Raw genomic sequence first — 18,944 nt, 5'->3', positions numbered from 1 at the left:
GTTGTGGAAATGAACATTGCTAGGAATACTACTGATATAATCAAACATGCTGGCAGCTGTATACTGTAAATTCAGAAATAATTAAAGAGGTTTTAATCAATGTGAATAATGAGACTGGGCGAGTATTGCAAATATAAGAACTCACATTCTGATATCTGTATGCAGATATCATGAAATCAAAATTAAGTATCTCAATTTTTTGTCCTTTCTTCAAAAATCGAAGTTATTTTTCGATTTCAAGGTACTTATACTAGTGTTTGCATGATGAGGTATAACAGCTTGCAATAGTCTCAAATACTACACTAAATCTATACCACAGTCGTGACCAACATGTATCCCTCAAAGCCTGATCAACAATAATTATTGAACAAAAGATTTAATTACAACCACTAAATAGATAAGAATGAAAACTTCAACTGAGTTTTAATTTAGGTCCAAGAGACACAGATGTTATGACAATAATAATTAAACAAGTCCAAGTATGTCACAGACCATATGATAGATGTTCAATATATCTAACTATATTATTGGGAAAAATTAATACCTGTGACACTACAACATCCCCAGGTGTAAACGACATTTAATTACTTGACAACAAAACTAATTAATGAAATTTTCACATAAAAAATGTATTCAATAGCAAACAATAATGAAGAAAGACTTGGTTTTCATTTTAAATAAGATACTCACCAAGAAACAAGATTTGATTCTTCACCACAAACCAATAGCTGTCACAATTCGGTTCATTTAAAGATAATAAATCTACTAGGTTATCTGTACCATAAAAATGTTGGTGTTTTATTTTTTTCAGTCATAAAAATATTGCATATTTTTGGCAATTTCATTAAATTAAGATCCTCTTTAAGCAATAATGCTTCTTTAGATAAAATAACCCTCCCCTAAATAAAACTAATGAAAGTTTCACCATTTCTGCCAGGGGAAACAGAAGATGAAAAGGGAGGTACATTTCCCTCTTCTCTTGTCCTCAAATGACTAGATCAGATAAAAATGGTTTCAGACACTTCTCAAAAAACGTTATCCCGTTAGTAAACACAAAGAAAACAGAACAGATCACATGGGTCTTTGAGTTAGATGAGCAAATCATGATTAGTCTTTTGTAATCTGTAGAAGAATGATTTCTATTTATAGATGTAACATGTCATAACTTTAAATATTCAGGGGAAAACACACTGATCAAATAAATATCTGTATTTTTAATGGCTTCCTCACAAAAGTTTACTACTCTATTTGCATTATACAGACTTACTTACTTAGTCATAAACTACTTTACTGAACATTCTTGCTGCTTACAATTATCTCTATCTATAATGAACTTGACCCAGTAGTTTCAGTGGAAAAATTTTAAATTTTTTATGAAAATTGTTTAAAATTGACTATAAAGGACAATAACTCCTTAAGGGGTCAATTGGATGTTGCGGTCATGTTGACTTATTTGTAAATCTCACTTTGCTGAACATTATTGCTGTTTACAGTTTATCTCTACCTTTAATAATTTTCAAGATAACCAAAAACAGAAAAATTTCCTTAAAATTACCAATTCAGGGGCAGCAACCCAACAATGGGTTGTCGAATTCATCTGAAAATTTCAGGGTAGATAGATCATCACCTGGTTAACAATTTTACTCCATGTCAAAAAATGCTTTGGTTTTTGAGTTATAGGCCAAAAACTGCATTTTACCCCTATGTTCTATTTTTAGCCACAGAGGCCATCTTGGATAGTTAACCAGGTCACCAGACAAATTTTTTAAACAACATACCCCAATGATGATTTTGGCTAAGTTTGGTTTAATTTAGCCCAGTAGTTTCAGAGGAGAAGATTTTGGTAAAAGTTAATGACAACGGACAACGACAGACGACGGACGACAGACGACGACGGACCCAAAGTGATGTGAAAAGCTCACTTGGCCCGAAGGTCAGTTGAGCTAAAAAAGAGGCTTTAATTCTATACAATAAGCCAAATCTGCTACTCTAATCCTAATTATAGGTAGTCCTAATTATAGCCCTTGTCTTGACCTTTCTAGTGTAAAGACCTTGTTTTTCTTCTTTTAGTTATGAGTACATGTATAATTTACTTATCTTTCACAACTGTTTGAGAACTTGGATTCCTCAACACATAAACAATAAATAATAGGAAATCTGGAAGACAGTGTTCCCCACCACTTCCCCTTTTGCTTTTTCTTCATAAATGATGACTTTAAGTTAAGTGTTTAAACTTATTAAAGTTGAGGCTATCAAAGAAAATGGGCCGCCTTCTCACCCCAAATAATAAACAGAATTGACAAATTCAATGTTTTGATATGGAAAACCCCAAAATGGGTGTTCAACTGCATGTCCTCTAGGAGAATCTGCATAAGATTGGTGGAATTTTGTCCAGTTGGTGTGAAAGTGTTGGATATTATAAAATTGTGACAAGGAGGATGCCAATGCAGAACAACAGAAATTATTATTGATCTTTTAAATTGAAGAATGAACATTAATGTACAAAAAGAAACAATAAATTATTCTTGTCTGTCATTATATGCTCTTAATTTAGACATGACAGCATCCACATAACTTTCTGCTTGTAAGCATAATGTGAAGGGACCAATAGTATTGATAACATCAAGGACTTTTTAAGGCAAGTATACAACACATGAGAGGGATATATGACATTAAACTGTTTTCTCTTATTTCATTTGTATGTAAAGGTAACAATTCATTATATGAAACTTTAAACCTATCCAATCAATTCTATAGACATTTGTGTCTCACAGAACAGATGAGGACAAATAAGAATGTTCTTCATAGACAACATCATTCATCCCCTACTTCTGACACCAATAACATTCATTATTACTGCTTTTAACCATGTCAGGTTTAGACATACATAAAATGACCATTATTGAGTGCTAGACAAAGAGGGTCCTCATGGTACAAAGATTAACAGCTTAGATACTGCATAATATAACCATTAGAACAATTGGTGCTTTGTGGCTTTTTAGACACAATCAGAATCAGCTGCGTTACAATGGTCAATAAGTTTTTTTTAGTTCTGACAAGAAAATTTACCAATTTACATAAAATACTAATAAAATGATTATGATTTAAAACAAAAACTCTTAAAGACTGAATACCAAATATAAAATCATCCATTCCACAAAAGCCAGGAAAAGTTTGACAAAATTGTTTTCCCAAGCTCCTTCAGACAGATGATCAAACAAATATAGTCCAACGGTTACGTAAATCTACTTATGTTGTTGCAAAGCAGGTAAAAAAAAAACAATTTTATGCTATCTTTATACAATTCCTAATGAATAAAACGTACAATTACTATCCCTTGAGTGGACAATTTTTATACGAGATTAAGAATGGTTTAAAGATTTTTTTAGTTGTCTTCCTAAAATTGTGAGATAGTGGTGGTTTATAAACAAACCCCTTTGGTTATTGGCTATCTCTCATTTGATATGTTCTTCATTGGTATTACAGTAATATTTTTTTAAATGGCAAGATGATATCTACTTTAATATAAGAGCCCAAAATTTTCTGAATTAGAATATTGTGCTACCTTAAAGTCAAAAGTTTCGCTATTTTGAAACAGCAAATAAAAAGTTCTACATTTAGACAATCATCAGTATCTATGGCAACAGATGTTTGGTATCAGAACAACAATATAATTTAAGGAAAGATCACCATCTAAAAAAAACAATATTGAAGTGTTCATGTTCAGTTTATATTTAAATGAAGCTAAACAAAATCCTTCATCATTAATGCAATGTATAATTTAATTAGTAAGTACTCTCTGAGTTCCATTTAATACCCACATCAGATATTAATTCTGCAACAACTGCTAATCTGCTGTGTAGACACAGTACAAACAAATAAATTTGTATTTTGTGATTTAATTTATGTTAAATATTTCATAAGTTATCATTTTTAATGTATAAATAAAATTTTTGATTATGATTTATCCCATACAATACTCCCCCCTCCAACTTACAGATGAAGCAATTTTGTTCCTTTCTTTAATTAGGAGTTATTTTGTATGTACATCCAACTCACATACTCTTTTGGAACTCTTGACTCTCCTGTTCTCTCATTTTATACTGATTTTTTCTGGGTTTTTTTTGGCATTCCATTACAGAATACAATACATTTGAAATATCAGAAGTTCAAGAAAACAAGTAATTATTGTTTAAATACCTTTTCTGGACCCCTTTAAATTCTTAAAATATAAATGAAAGTTTAAAATTCTTACTAAACACCTATCGTAAGACTGATTAACACATTCCAAATGAAGTCAATGTCTCAATTGTCTTCTTTTGGCATAAAACTTGACGTAATTAGATACTCTTCAGAAATCTATGTATAATGCTAAGAACAGCAATGTTTCCCTGTTATAAAATCAAATCTAACTGTAACAGAAAAGAAAAGAAATTATGTAAAGAAATGTCAGTTCTTCTTGATTCCTTGTACAACTGAATATAAACTAAATTCAAACTATAACTGGAAAAAACAAGAAATTCTGTGAAGAAATCTGCATCTCCTCAACTTATATAATCATGTCTTAATGAAGTTTTCTATGGCATGGACAGGTATGACAATTTAGACATATAATCAATACCTAAACAGCCTTTTTACAAAAAGATGAAATCTTATTAACAAAGCTGCAATTGATTTAATTTCATGTAAGGTCACAGGTATAATAAATATTGTATTAATTTCTTGTTGGGTCATGTACTGATAGAAAGTTTTTGTTCTAAGATACAGCCAAGAAAAAAACAAGAGGCTCTAAAGAGCCTGTGTCGCTCACCTTGGTCTATGTGCATATTAAACAAAGGACACAAATGGATTCATGACAAAATTGTATTTTGGTGATGGTGATGTGTTTGAAGTTCTTACTTTACTGAACGATTTTGCTTCTTACAATTATATCTATCATGAACTTTGCCCATTAGTAACAGAGAACTATATTTGGTAAAAATTTACATAAATTTACCAAATTAATGAAAATTGTTAAAAATTGACTATAAAGGGCAATAACTCCTTAAGGGGTCAATTGACCATTTAGGTCATGTTGACTTATTTGTAGATCTTACTTTGCTGAACATTATTGCTGTTTACAGTTTATCGCTATCTATAATAGTATTCAAGATAACCAAAAACAGCAAAATTTCTTTAAAAATTACCAATTGGAGGGCAGCAACCCAACAACCAGTTGTCCAATTCATCTGAAAAATTCAGGGCAGATAGATATTGACTTGATTAACAATTTAACTTCTTGTCAGATTTGCTCTAGATGCTTTGGTTTCATAGTTATAAGCAAAAAACTGCATTTTACCCCAATGTTCCATTTTTAGCCGTGGCGGCCATCTTGGTTGAATGGCCAGGTCATCGGACACATTTTTCAAACTAGATACCCCAAAGATGATTGTGGCCTAGTAGTTTCAGTGGAGATTTTGTAAAAGATTACTTCGATTTATGAAAAATGGTTCAAGATTGACTATAAAGGGCAATAACTCCTAAAGGGGTCAACTGACCATTTTGGTCATGTTGACTTATTTGTAGATCTTACTTTGCTGAACATTATTGCTGTTTACAATTTATCTCTATCTATAATAATATTCAAGATAATAACCAAAAACAGCAAAATTTCCTCAAAATTACCAATTCAGGGGCAGCAACCTAACAACCGATTGACCGATTCATCTGAAAATTTCAGGGCAGATAGTTCTTGACCTGATAAACATTTTTATCCCATGTCAGATTTCCTCAAAATGCTTTGGTTTTTGAGTTATAAGCCAAAAACTGCATTTTACCCCTATGTTCTATTTTTAGCGGTGGTGGCCATCTTGGTTGGTTGACCAGGTCACGCCACACATTTTTTAAACTAGATACCCCAAAGATGATTGTGGCCAAGTTTGGATTAATTTGGCCAAGTAGTTTCAGAGGAGAAGATTTTTGTAAAAGATTACTTCGATTTATGAAAAATGGTTTAAGATTGACTATAAAGGGCAATAACTCCTAAACGGGTCAACTGACCATTTTGGTCATGTTGACTTATTTGTAGATCTTACTTTGCTGAACATTATTGCTGTTTACAGTTTATCTCTAACTATAATAATATTCAAGATAATAACCAAAAACAGCAAAATTTCTTCAAAATTACCAATTCAGGGGCAGCAACCCAACAACCGATTGACCGATTCATCTGAAAATTTCAGGGCAGATAGATCTTGACCTGATAAACATTTTTACCCCATGTCAGATTTGCTCTTAATGCTTTGGTTTTTGAGTTATAAGCCAAAAACTGCATTTTACCCCTATGTTCTATTTTTAGCTGTGGCGGCCATCTTGGTTGGTTGACCGGGTCATGCCATACATTTTTTAAACTAGATACCCCAATGATGATTGTGGCCAAGTTTGGTTTGATTTGGCCCAGTAGTTTCAGAGGAGAAGATTTTTGTAAAAGTTAACGACGACGGACGACGACGGACGACGGACGCCAAGTGATGAGAAAAGCTCACTTGGCCCTTCGGGCCAGGTGAGCTAATAATCAATCACCACAATTTTAAAATAAAGATATTCGATTTGAGCATTATCTAGACACCATGAACTCACACATAGGTTTCATAGCAAAGGAAACAAAGCCTTTTTAGAGAAACAGTTGGTGCCTTTCTGACCAGTTGAACAGTTGAATTCATGAAAAAAAATTGTTGGAATTCTTAATGAGTTGCAATAGCTGGAGTGCAATAGTAGTCAGGACACAGTAATATAATTAATAAAACGTGTTTTCTTATACAATTTTCATGACAACTATTAGGTAACATAAGTATATTCTGTACTTATCCTTGTTAGTTTTAAACCAATAGCTGAGTTAAAACTAGAGCAAAGAATCTTTCAATTTTATCTTTTTTGGCTTCATAGACTTCTTGATATTTAAGTTTTAATCATACTCTGTTTTGAGGGATTGACATCAATTGGTATTTCATAGTATGACCTTCTTATAATTGTTTACAAAAAAGATATCAAGAGGCCAAATGACAAAGAAAGAATGACATAGAAGTAAGCAACTATCGGTCACTGTACAGCTTTTTAACAATGAGCAAAATCTATACCACATAACAACCTATAAAAGGCATCGAAATGACAAATGTAATACAGTGCAAATGAGGAAACTTCAGACCTAATTCAAGTACAAAATAATAAACTATAAAACAAAGATGATATACTGAAACAAACAGAAACCACTGATTTATTAACTCTTGATTTGGGACAGCCACATGCAGATTGTGGCGGAATTAAACATATAAGAGGGCACCCAACCCTCCATTAAACCTTGGACAGTTACAAGTGCACAACAGACCAACACAAGAACAAATTCGTACCTAACATTTAACGAAAAAAATATGACTAACAAAAACAAACCACAACCACTCATGACAGGTTCCAACATTGGAACAGGCCAATCCAAAATGTGGTAATTAAACATGTTTTTCGACACTCAACTTTCCCCTTGTATTGGCCAGTGGTGTAACAACACATTTTTAGAAGCTTACTCAAGGCATTGTGCAAGATCAAAACTGGTGTTACTTTTCATTATATAAATGTTTGAAATCTATTCAGGATACTATGGTGTAGAAACAAATTCATATCAGCTGGTATATTGAGCTTGCTTTCAGTAAATGTTAGCACCTTACAATCACTCTGATTTCCATAATGTTTAATATGAGGTGTTAACAGAGTATCACAACAAAGATGAAGTAACTATGCATAGTTGTTCATTTATATATATGAAAATAACCAAGGGTCACTATACTAACAAAAACAGATCAGAATAGCAGAATTTTATGATCATCTACACATCACATTCAAGCATCTAACCTAATATAGTCACTAATAATGTGTGACCAATTATAACAGGTTATGATAGAATGAATGGAGACAGCAGACCATTACTATATCTTCAAATAGCAGATTAGAGAGTTATGTACCATCAAAGTGTTTTTCTTTCCATTTAATTTCAATCATAATTCAAATCATCACCATTATTATATATAATTAATTATCAGTCTTTTTCAAGCTGATTCTGAATAACAAGCATTGACAATTGGAGGATGAAGAGTAAATATCAGAAACCTTACCTTAGGAAGACTCTAGCTTCTACACTAACATTGCCTACCTAAGTTTTTTATACAAATATGCAAAGATAAGATACTCAAATAACTTAGGTTGGCGTATTTGAAATGATAATTTCAGAGAATGAATTTGTTTTCCATGTCTAACATATAAGCATGATTAAAAATCATTCAATTAGCTTAAACCTGACAGAATAAATGTTTTCTTTTGAACAAATCGATTATCAATTCATTTCTTTCGTTTATTTTTCCAATATCTTTAATTAATGATTACCATACTATTAGATCCATCACAGATTTCAATAATATTTCCAATAAAGAGTACAGATTTGTCAATAAATGATTTAATCTCATAAAACTCTCAACAGACAATAAGTAAATGTCAAATCAACTTTAATATCTATTATTCTTATTAACCACAAACTATTGGAGATCTCAATCTTTGTGTCCATTATATATTCTTAGACCGTGGATTTATTTATTTTCTTGGGAACCATGAAGAAAATTTGCATTTTCGTGGATATTTAATTTCGTTGTTTCAGGGATTTCTGTGTACATTCCATTAGAAAATTAGTAATTTGTTGAACATCTAAATTTGTGGTTCTCCTGTGCCAAGAGAACCATGAAAAATTGGTATCCAACAAATATTAATGAATCCATAGTATATGAAAGTGACCAACCACAAGTCACACACCCAAATGATGATGCAGTACAACTTGGTTAAAATTGATCAATTGGTTTGTTTTAAACGTTACAATGGATGTTGAATATCTCAAATAGTGCTCTTTGAAGCTAAGTCAGCTAAATAAAGGCGATGTTATGTATATGAATTGTAGTTAAAAACAAAATTTCAATTCCTTTACTCTTAAATTTGACTTACCTTGTTTTCCCATTAATGACCATTATCCATTAATTATATAATGCAAGTTAACATTTATTTTTCACAACATTTGTCAAACAAATTTCCTCTGTATTTATCAACTGTATGTTGCAGCTGTCACCATTATCATTTGTTCAATTTAATAGTGTTATCTCATTTAAATTGGAATTTTTTTGTTCTCTGAGTTAATCTGTGCAGTAATTTGACTTCCAAAAATGGCGTAATTAAACTTGTCGTTCACTAACTTATTTGCACTGATTTGAAAACTATTAAACCAAAATGAAAAGGAACTTGAAAATCATTATAAGGTGGTATTAACTTGAGTGTGCTTTTTGTCTTTTAAAAAATAAAGTGTTACAAAACAAAAATTTTGTGTAATATAACTGATAGTTATATCCTGGATAATCCACTGTGAGGAATTATGAATATTCATTAAAACTTCTAAGGTCAAAAGAACATTGAATTTTCTTTGAAAAATTAAAACTAGAGGCTCTAAAGAGCCTGTGTCGCTCACCTTGGTCTATGTGAATATTAAACAAAGGAAGCTGATGGATTCATGACAAAATTGTGTTTTAGTGATGGTGATGTGTTTGTAAATCTTACTTTACTAAACAGTCTTGCTGCTTACAATTATCTCTATCTATAATGAACTTGGCCCAGTAGTTTCAGTGGAAAATGTTAATAAAAATTTACAAATTTTATGAAAATTGTTAAAAATTGACTATAAAGGAAAATAAATCCTTAGTGGGTCAATTGACCATTTCGGTCATGTTGACCTATTTGTAAATCTTACTTTGCTGAACATTATTGCTGTTAACAGTTTATCTCTAATTATAATAATATTCAAGATAATAACCAAAAACAGCAAAATTTCCTTAAAATTACCAATTCAGGGACAGCAACCCAACAATGGGTTGTCAGATTTATCTGAAAATTACAGGGCAGATAGATCTTGATCTGATAAAAAATTTACCCCATATCAGATTTGCTCTAAATGCTTTGGTATTTGAGTTATAAGCCAAAAACTGCATTTTACCCCTATGTTCTATTTTAAGCTGTTGCGGCCATCTTGATTTGATGGCCGGGTCACCGAACACATTTTTAAAACAAGATACCCCAAAGATGATTGTTGCCTAGTTTGGATTAATTTGGCCCAGTTGTGTCAGAGGAGAAGATTTTTGTAAAAGAAAACTTAAGATTTACGAAAAATGGTTAAAAATTGACTATAAAGGGCAATAACTCCTAAAGGGGTCAACTGACCATTTCGGTCATGTTGACTTATTTGTAAATCTTACTTTGCTGAACATAATTGCTGTTTACAGTTTATCTCTATCTATAATAATATTCAAGATAATAAGCCAAAACAGCAAAATTCCTCAAAATTACCAATTTAGGGGCAGCAACCCAACAACGGGTTGTCCGATTCGTCTGAAAATTTCAGGGCAGATAGATTTTGACCTGATAAATAATTATACCCCATGTCAGATTTGCTCTTATTGTTTGGTTTTTGAGTTATAAGCCAAAAACTGCATTTTCCCCTATGTTCTATTTTTAGCCGTGGCGGCCATCTTGGTTGGTTGACCGGGTCACGCCACACATTTTTTAAACTAGATACCCCAAAGATGATTGTGGCCAAGTTTGGATTAATTTGGCCCAGTAGTTTTAGAGGAGAAGATTTTTGTAAAAGATAACTAAGATTTACGAAAAATGGTTAAAAATTGACTATAAAGGGCAATAACTCCTAAAGGGGTCAACTGACCATTTCGGTCATGTTGACTTATTTGTAAATCTTACTTTGCTGAACATATTTGCTGTTTACAGTTTATCTCTATCTATAATAATATTCAAGATAATAACCAAAAACAGCAAAATTTCCTCAAAATTACAAATTCAGGGACAGCAACCCAACAACGGGTTGTCCTATTCGTCTGAAAATTTGAGGGCAGATAGATCTTGACCTGATAAACATTTTTACCTGATGTCAGATTTACTCTAAATGCTTTGGTTTTTGAGTTATAAGCCAAAAACTGCATTTTACCCCTATGTTCTATTTTTAGCCGTGGCGGCCATCTTAGTTGGTTGACCGGGTCACGCCACACATTTTTTAAACTAGATACCCCAATGATGATTGTGGCCAAGTTTGGTTCAATTTGGCCCAGTAGTTTCAGAGGAGAAGATTTTTGTAAAAGTTAACAACAACGACGGACGACGGACAACGACGGACGACGGACGCAAAGTGATGGGAAAAGCTCACTTGGCCCTTTGGGCCAGGTGAGCTAAAAACAAGCTTGGCTTTGACATGAAGTTTGTAATCCAGAAATATTACCTCTAATTTTATACAGACAAAAATTAACTAGAGGCTCTAAGGAGCCTATGTCACTCACCCTGGTCTATGTGAATATTCGACAAAGGACACAGATGGATTCATGACAAAATTGTGTTTGGTAATGGTGAAGTGTTTGTAGATCTTACTTTAGTGAACATTCTTGCTGCTTACAGTTATCTCTATCTATAATGATTGGCCCAGTACTTTCAGTGGAAAATGTTAGTAAAAATTTACAAATTTTATGAAAATTGTTAAAAATTGACTATAAAGGGCAATATTCCTTCAGAAGTCAATCAATCATTTTGGTCATGTTGACTTATTTTTAGGTCTTACTTTGCTGTACATTATTGCTGTTAAAAGTATCTCTATCTATAAAAATATTCAAGATAATAACAAACTAGAGTCTCTAAAGAGCCTGTGTCGCTCACCTTGGTCTATGTGAATATTAAACAAAGGAAGCAGATGGATTCATGACAAAATTGTGTTTTAGTGATGGTGATGTGTTTGTACATCTTACTTTACTAAACAGTCTTGCTGCTTACAATTATCTCTATCTATACTGAACTTGGCCCAGTAGTTTCAGTGGAAAATGTTTATAAAAATTACAAATTTTATGAAAATTGTTAAAAATTGACTATAAAGGACAATAAATCCTTAGGGGGTCAATTGACCATTTCAGTCATTTTGACTCATTTGTAAATCTTACTTTGCTGAACATTATTGCTGTTTACAGTTTATCTCTATAATATTATTCAAGATAATAACCAAAATAAGACAAATTTCCTTAAAATTACCGATTCAGGGACAGCTACCCAACAACAGGTTGTGTGATTCATTTGATAATTTCAGAGCAGATAGATGTTGACATAATAAACATTTTTACCCCACGTCAGATTTGCTCTAAATGCTTTGGTTTTTGAGTTATAAGCCAAAAACTGCATTTTACCCCTATGCTCTATTTTAGCTGTGGCGGCCATCTTGATTTAATGGCTGGGTCACCGGACACATTTATACTAGATACCCCAAAGATGATTGTGGCCAAGTTTGGATTAATTTGGCCCAGTAGTTTCAGAGGAGAAGATTTTTGTAAATGATAACCAAAAATGGTTAAAAATTGACAATAAAGGGCAATAACTCCTAAAGGGGTCAACTGACCATTTTGGTCACTTGACTTATTTGTAAATCTTACTTTGCTGAACATTATTGCTGTTTACAGTTTATCTCTATCTATAATAGTATTCAAGATAATAACCAAAATCAGCAAAATTTCCTTAAAATTACCAATTCAGGGGCAGCAACCCAACAAAGGAATGTCGAATTCATCTGACAATTTCAGGGCAGATAGAGTTTGACCTGATAAACACTTTTACCCCACGTCAGATTTCAGGTCAGGTGAGCTAAAAATACAAATTTCAAACAAATTAGTACATGAATAAGACCTCGAATATAAGGTTAAAGGTTAAGCCAGTTGAACAGACACCTAAAAATAATTTCATAAGACAGATTCATTATTTATCACCTGATCATTTAACAGTTTGTATACAGTCCTCCCGGAAGTTAATTTTGGACCATTAGTCAAGAGATGGGCTATAGTCCAGTTCTTCTGCCTTCATACAAAGCCCATACACTTCAAAAGTCAGACTTACATACATTACCTTCAGCAATGTATGTAGTAAACAGGGGAAAAACAAAACCAAATTAAAATGGAATTATTGTATACAACAATGTATAATCAATTGTGTTTTTAGCTGTGAAATGTTTAGTTAATCACTAAAGATCTTCCACCAAAGAATAGCAATAAATGTGCTCTATATTGGTTATTTCTGAGTTTTACTAGAGATTTATAGTCTCATGTGCATCCCACCTATATCATTCCTTTTCCAATATAAATACTTCAAGAAAGAATCCATTCATTTAATGAAAGCATAATATTCAAAAGGGGCCCAGGAGATTGTATCACTGACCTAGATAGGGAATCTGCTTGTAACAATGAATCTCATAAGGAACCTTGTTTTCCAAATTTTTACCACATTTTAATTTTTCACAAGATTTTAAAAAAGATTCATGTTTCAAAGTTTCTAAAGGTTTTAGAGCATACACAACTTTATTATTTTCAGATTCTAATTCCTTAGACCAAGTTAATCTTTTGTGTATAAGACCCCAAAATTATTATCTTTAACTGCTTTTAGTTAGTGACCTTGACCTTTGACCTATAAACCCAAACTAGAGTCTCTAAAGAGCCGGTGTCACTCACCTTGGTCTATGTGAATAATCAACAAAGGACACAGATGGATTCATGACAAAATTGTGTTTTGGTGATGGTGATGTGTTTGTAGATCTTACTTAACTGAACATTCTTTCTGCTTACAAATATCTCTATCTATAATGATTGGCCCAGTAGTTTCAGTGGAAAATGTTAGTAAAAATTGTAAAAAAAATGACTATAAAGGGCAATAACTCCTTCGGAGCTCAATTGACCATTTTGGACGGATGTCAAGTGATGAGAAAAGCTCACTTGACCTTTCAGGTCAGGTGAGCTAAAAATCAATTGATATCTCCACCTCCCCTATATCTTTCATCCAATGTAATGGGAAATTAAATCGTTAAATTGAAACTTCTTTTAATGAAAAAAAAGTGTACTTTAAGTAACACACCAAAGTGACCTTGACCTTTTTCCTATTGACCCCAAAATCAAAAGGATTCTTCCCCTTCCCTTTATTCATTTGTAAAAATTTCATTTTAAACATGCAAACAGTTATAGTTTTAACCCTTTAGTATCTCTTTTGGTGCAAATTATATATTGATGACAAAAAATTGATATATTTGACTGAATCTTTTGAATATAGGTATGGGTCTATACAGTTATTGGCTGGTATTTTGCAAAAAGCATATGTTAAAGGCTTTGACCATACATCAGTCCTAAAGACTACTTATACAATGTACTAGTCTACTATTAAGATATTTTCAACCCAGACTATAATTGTATAAGCTCAATTTATCATAATCTTAGCTATAAATTACATTTAATGGTAGTTTTATTCATTAAAAAACCAAAATATCCTGTTATTCTTGGTCTTACACAATGCAAGCTATAATTCACTTCAATGTACGAGACGATATATCTTGTCACATAATACAGGCTATAATTTACTTCATTGTATGTGAAAATATAAAACTTATGTTAGAACAAAAGTATATTTTCAAGCATACAAGACAATAGTCAATTAATTGTTTCAGGGAAAACTGTTTTAATTCTTTATCAGACTAGGATTTCTCCAATTTACAAGATTTTATATGATTTCCCCAGGAGGAAGTCAAGCGTTAATTAAAGCCAATAGTTAACCAGGAAACCACGTTGATCATCCCGTTTCCTTCGCTATACCACTAAATAGAATGTCAATCAATTAATGTCCAAATATTCCATCATAGAGCTTTCAAATCATATTTGGTAGCTATTACATAATAAATACAATATAACCACTTCTTACCAATATTAACAAACTGTGCAATGTGGTTTACATAATTTGTTAAATAAACAGTGTAAATAATTTAATATTTTAACCTTATCAAAAGTTAAAAATTGTAAAAATAAGTGAAATTAATTTCAATGTATTGAAGACTGAAATGTCTGTCATAATAACTAAATTTGATATCAGAGATGCATTCAAACATATCATTTTATAATATGATGGCCTATAAAAATCTATTGCAGAAACAATTTAATCGTAATTCAATGGAAATTAGTAAAGAATAAATTGCAGATAAATTCTGGGAATAATTTTACAGATATCAGTGAAAGGATGGTCCAGATCACCGACTTCTGTGATATCATTATACTAAATCAGGTATACAGCTACACAAGGTTAAACATTATGGGATGAAGTCATAGTCCAAATAATTCTGTAAAATTTGAAGTTTTGGTCAGATCAACCCACGGTTGGTATGTTTGATACACCCTTAGGAAATTTGGTGAATTCCAAAATCTCTAACTTAAAAACACAGTTAGTTGCAAGTAGATTTTAGTATACAGCTTGCCTCTACCTTAAACTATTCACTTGTTTTTAAAGACCTTCAACAAGATACGGACATTTGGATTGGAGTTGAACAAAACACCACATGTGGGATTCAAACTCACAAACTCAGTGTTGACAGGCTAATGATACAGGAGTTTAACTACTGAGACCACTCAGTGTTGACAGGCTAATGATACAGGAGTTTAACTACTGAGACCACTCAGTGTTGACAGGCTAATGATACAGGAGTTTAACTACTGAGACCACTCAGTGTTGACAGGCTAATGATACAGGAGTTTAGCTACTGAGACCACTCAGTGTTGACAGGCTAATGATACAGGAGTTAAACTACTGAGACCACTCAGTGTTGACAGGCTAATGATACAGGAGTTTAACTACTGAGACCACTCAGTGTTGACAGGCTAATGATACAGGAGTTTAACTACTGAGACCACTCAGTGTTGACAGGCTAATGATACAGGAGTTTAACTACTGAGACCACTCAGTGTTGACAGGCTAATGATACAGGAGTTTAGCTACTGAGACCACTCAGTCTTGACAGGCTAATGATACAGGAGTTTAGCTACTGAGACCACTCAGTGTTGACAGGCTAATGATACAGGAGTTTAGCTACTGAGACCACTCAGTGTTGACAGGCTAATGATACAGGAGTTTAACTACTGAGACCACTCAGTGTTGACAGGCTAATGATACAGGAGTTTAACTACTGAGACCACTCAGTGTTGACAGGCTAATGATACAGGAGTTTAGCTACTGAGACCACTCAGTGTTGACAGGCTAATGATACAGGAGTTTAGCTACTGAGACCACTCAGTGTTGACAGGCTAATGATACAGGAGTTTAGCTACTGAGACCACTCAGTGTTGACAGGCTAATGATACAGGAGTTTAGCTACTGAGACCACTCAGTGTTGACAGGCTAATGATACAGGAGTTTAGCTACTGCAGTGTTGACAGGCTAATGATACAGGTGTTTAACTACTGAGACCACTCAGTGTTGACAGGCTAATGATACAGGTGTTTAACTACTGAGACCACTCAGTGTTGACAGGCTAATGATACAGGAGTTTAACTACTGAGACCACTCAGTGTTGACAGGCTAATGATACAGGTGTTTAACTACTGAGACCACTCAGTGTTGACAGGCTAATGATACAGGTGTTTAACTACTGAGACCACTCAGTGTTGACAGGCTAATGATACAGGTGTTTAACTACTGAGACCACTCAGTGTTGACAGGCTAATGATACAGGTGTTTAACTACTGAGACCACTCAGTCTTGACAGGCTAATGATACAGGTGTTTAACTACTGAGACCACTCAGTCTTGACAGGCTAATGATACAGGTGTTTAACTACTGAGACCACTCAGTGTTGACAGGCTAATGATACAGGTGTTTAACTACTGAGACCACTCAGTGTTGACAGGCTAATGATACAGGTGTTTAACTACTGAGACCACTCAGTGTTGACAGGCTCATTACAGGAGTTTAACTACTGAGACCACTCAGTCTTGACAGGCTAATGATACAGGAGTTTAACTACTGAGACCACTCAGTCTTGACAGGCTAATGATACAGGAGTTTAACTACTGAGACCACTCAGTCTTGACAGGCTAATGATACAGGAGTTTAACTACTGAGACCACTCAGTGTTGACAGGCTAATGATACAGGTGTTTAACTACTGAGACCACTCAGTCTTGACAGGCTAATGATACAGGAGTTTAACTACTGAGACCACTCAGTGTTGACAGGCTGATGATACAGGAGTTTAACTACTGAGACCACTCAGTGTTGACAGGCTAATGATACAGGTGTTTAACTACTGAGACCACTCAGTGTTGACAGGCTGACGATACAGGAGTTTAGCTACTGAGACCACTGAGTGTTGACAGGCTGACGATACAGGAGTTTAGCTACTGAGACCACTGAGTGTTGACAGGCTGACGATACAGGAGTTTAGCTACTGAGACCACTGAGTGTTGACAGGCTAACGATACAGGAGTTTAGCTACTGAGACCACTGAGTGTTGACAGGCTAACGATACAGGAGTTTAGCTACTGAGACCACTGAGTGTTGACAGGCTAACGATACAGGAGTTTAGCTACTGAGACCACTGAGTGTTGACAGGCTAACGATACAGGAGTTTAGCTACTGAGACCACTGAGTGTTGACAGGCTAACGATACAGGAGTTTAGCTACTGAGACCACTGAGTGTTGACAGGCTAACGATACAGGAGTTTAGCTATTGAGACCACTCAGTGTTGACAGGCTAACGATACAGGAGTTTAGCTACTGAGACCACTGAGTGTTGACAGGCTAACGATACAGGAGTTTAGCTACTGAGACCACTCAGTGTTGACAGGCTATTGATACAGGAGTTAAGCTACTGAGACCACTCAGTGTTGACAGAGACCACTCAGTGTTGACAGGCTAATGATACAGGAGTTTAACTACTGAGACCACTCAGTGTTGACAGGCTAATGATACAGGTGTTTAACTACTGAGACCACTCAGCTATTGAGACTCAATCTAGGATGCTTTAAAGGTTATCGAAGATTTTCGATTGATGACATTAGACCTAGAACCTTAAATACCTAGTTATATTCATCTTTTCTCAAGCTAAGTTAACGAAGGTTAGTTATGAGTGAATGTAGGTAGTTAGTTATCTGATTTCTGGGAAATAAAAATAATTAAACATAAACTTTACTATATCAATCAAACAATTTAGTTACTCAACAGTTACTCAACAGTCTGACATTCTCACCAAAAAAAACTTAATTTAGACCACAACTCATTTGCACTAATCTGCTACTGTCATAAATGAACTAAAATCGATCAATTGTGCAAATTAACTTTTTAATGATTCAGTTTCTATTGACTTAAATTAATTTATAGTATTTGCATTCCATTTGCAATTGTTTGCGTTTTGGTTTTTACAAAATATTTATATAATACTTTTCCCGTTCTTTCCAAATAAAAGTATTCAACAAAGTATTCTTTTTTATTACAACATCTAACTTTTACTCTTTACAACTGATGTCCCTATATTTATTTTTAATTAACCATTTCTTGTTTTTACTGGGGTTTTTTGTTTGTTTCCTTGTTTGTTAGTCTGTTTTAAACCTTATCTACGATAAAAAGCTTACCTTTGATATTTGGGTAGATAATCCGTCTAATCACGGTAGTTATATAGCTATCATTAACTTCCTGTGAAGGTTAATTACATCTGACATTAAACATGCCACTTTGATCTTTCTTGTCAAACTTCAAAAATAAAACACAACTTTGATGATAAAATTGACAGTAATGATGCAACAGTTGTAATGTGTCTACCGATTACCACTAACACAAATCAAATCTTGTCACTGATCATTTTCACCATCAGAAATCATTCTCAAATGACTTTTTTTTTCAAATGAGTTGATATATCATTAAGAGAAGTTAAATCTAACTGCCGTGGACATCTCCCAACAATAAGCACATAAGATGACAATAGGTATTGATTAAAGAAATAGAAACAGATTAACCGTTATTGAAGAAAATTGTTTATAGCAGAACCGAATGGAA

At 33.4% G+C, this 18,944-nt stretch overlaps 1 protein-coding gene across 2 annotated transcripts in view; it reads right to left on the bottom strand.

The window, feature by feature from the left end:
- The window catches only part of LOC134695971 (3',5'-cyclic-AMP phosphodiesterase 4C-like), a 230,171-nt gene extending 211,560 nt beyond the window's left edge, over positions 1–18,611 (bottom strand). Inside the window, exon 1 of one of the 2 annotated variants that reach the window (XM_063557480.1) lies at positions 18,524–18,611. The gene's annotated coding sequence lies outside the window, so the exon portion shown is untranslated. The remainder of the gene's footprint in view (positions 1–18,523) is intronic. The other variant, XM_063557511.1, reaches the window with a different exon arrangement.
- Between the last annotated feature and the right edge of the window lie 333 nt (positions 18,612–18,944).

This window comes from Mytilus trossulus, chromosome 1 (assembly GCF_036588685.1).
Source record: "Mytilus trossulus isolate FHL-02 chromosome 1, PNRI_Mtr1.1.1.hap1, whole genome shotgun sequence".
Classification (NCBI taxonomy): Eukaryota; Metazoa; Mollusca; class Bivalvia; order Mytilida; family Mytilidae; genus Mytilus; species Mytilus trossulus.
The sequence above is the reverse complement of the archived record's forward strand: the minus strand, read 5'-3'. Positions and strand labels throughout refer to the sequence as shown.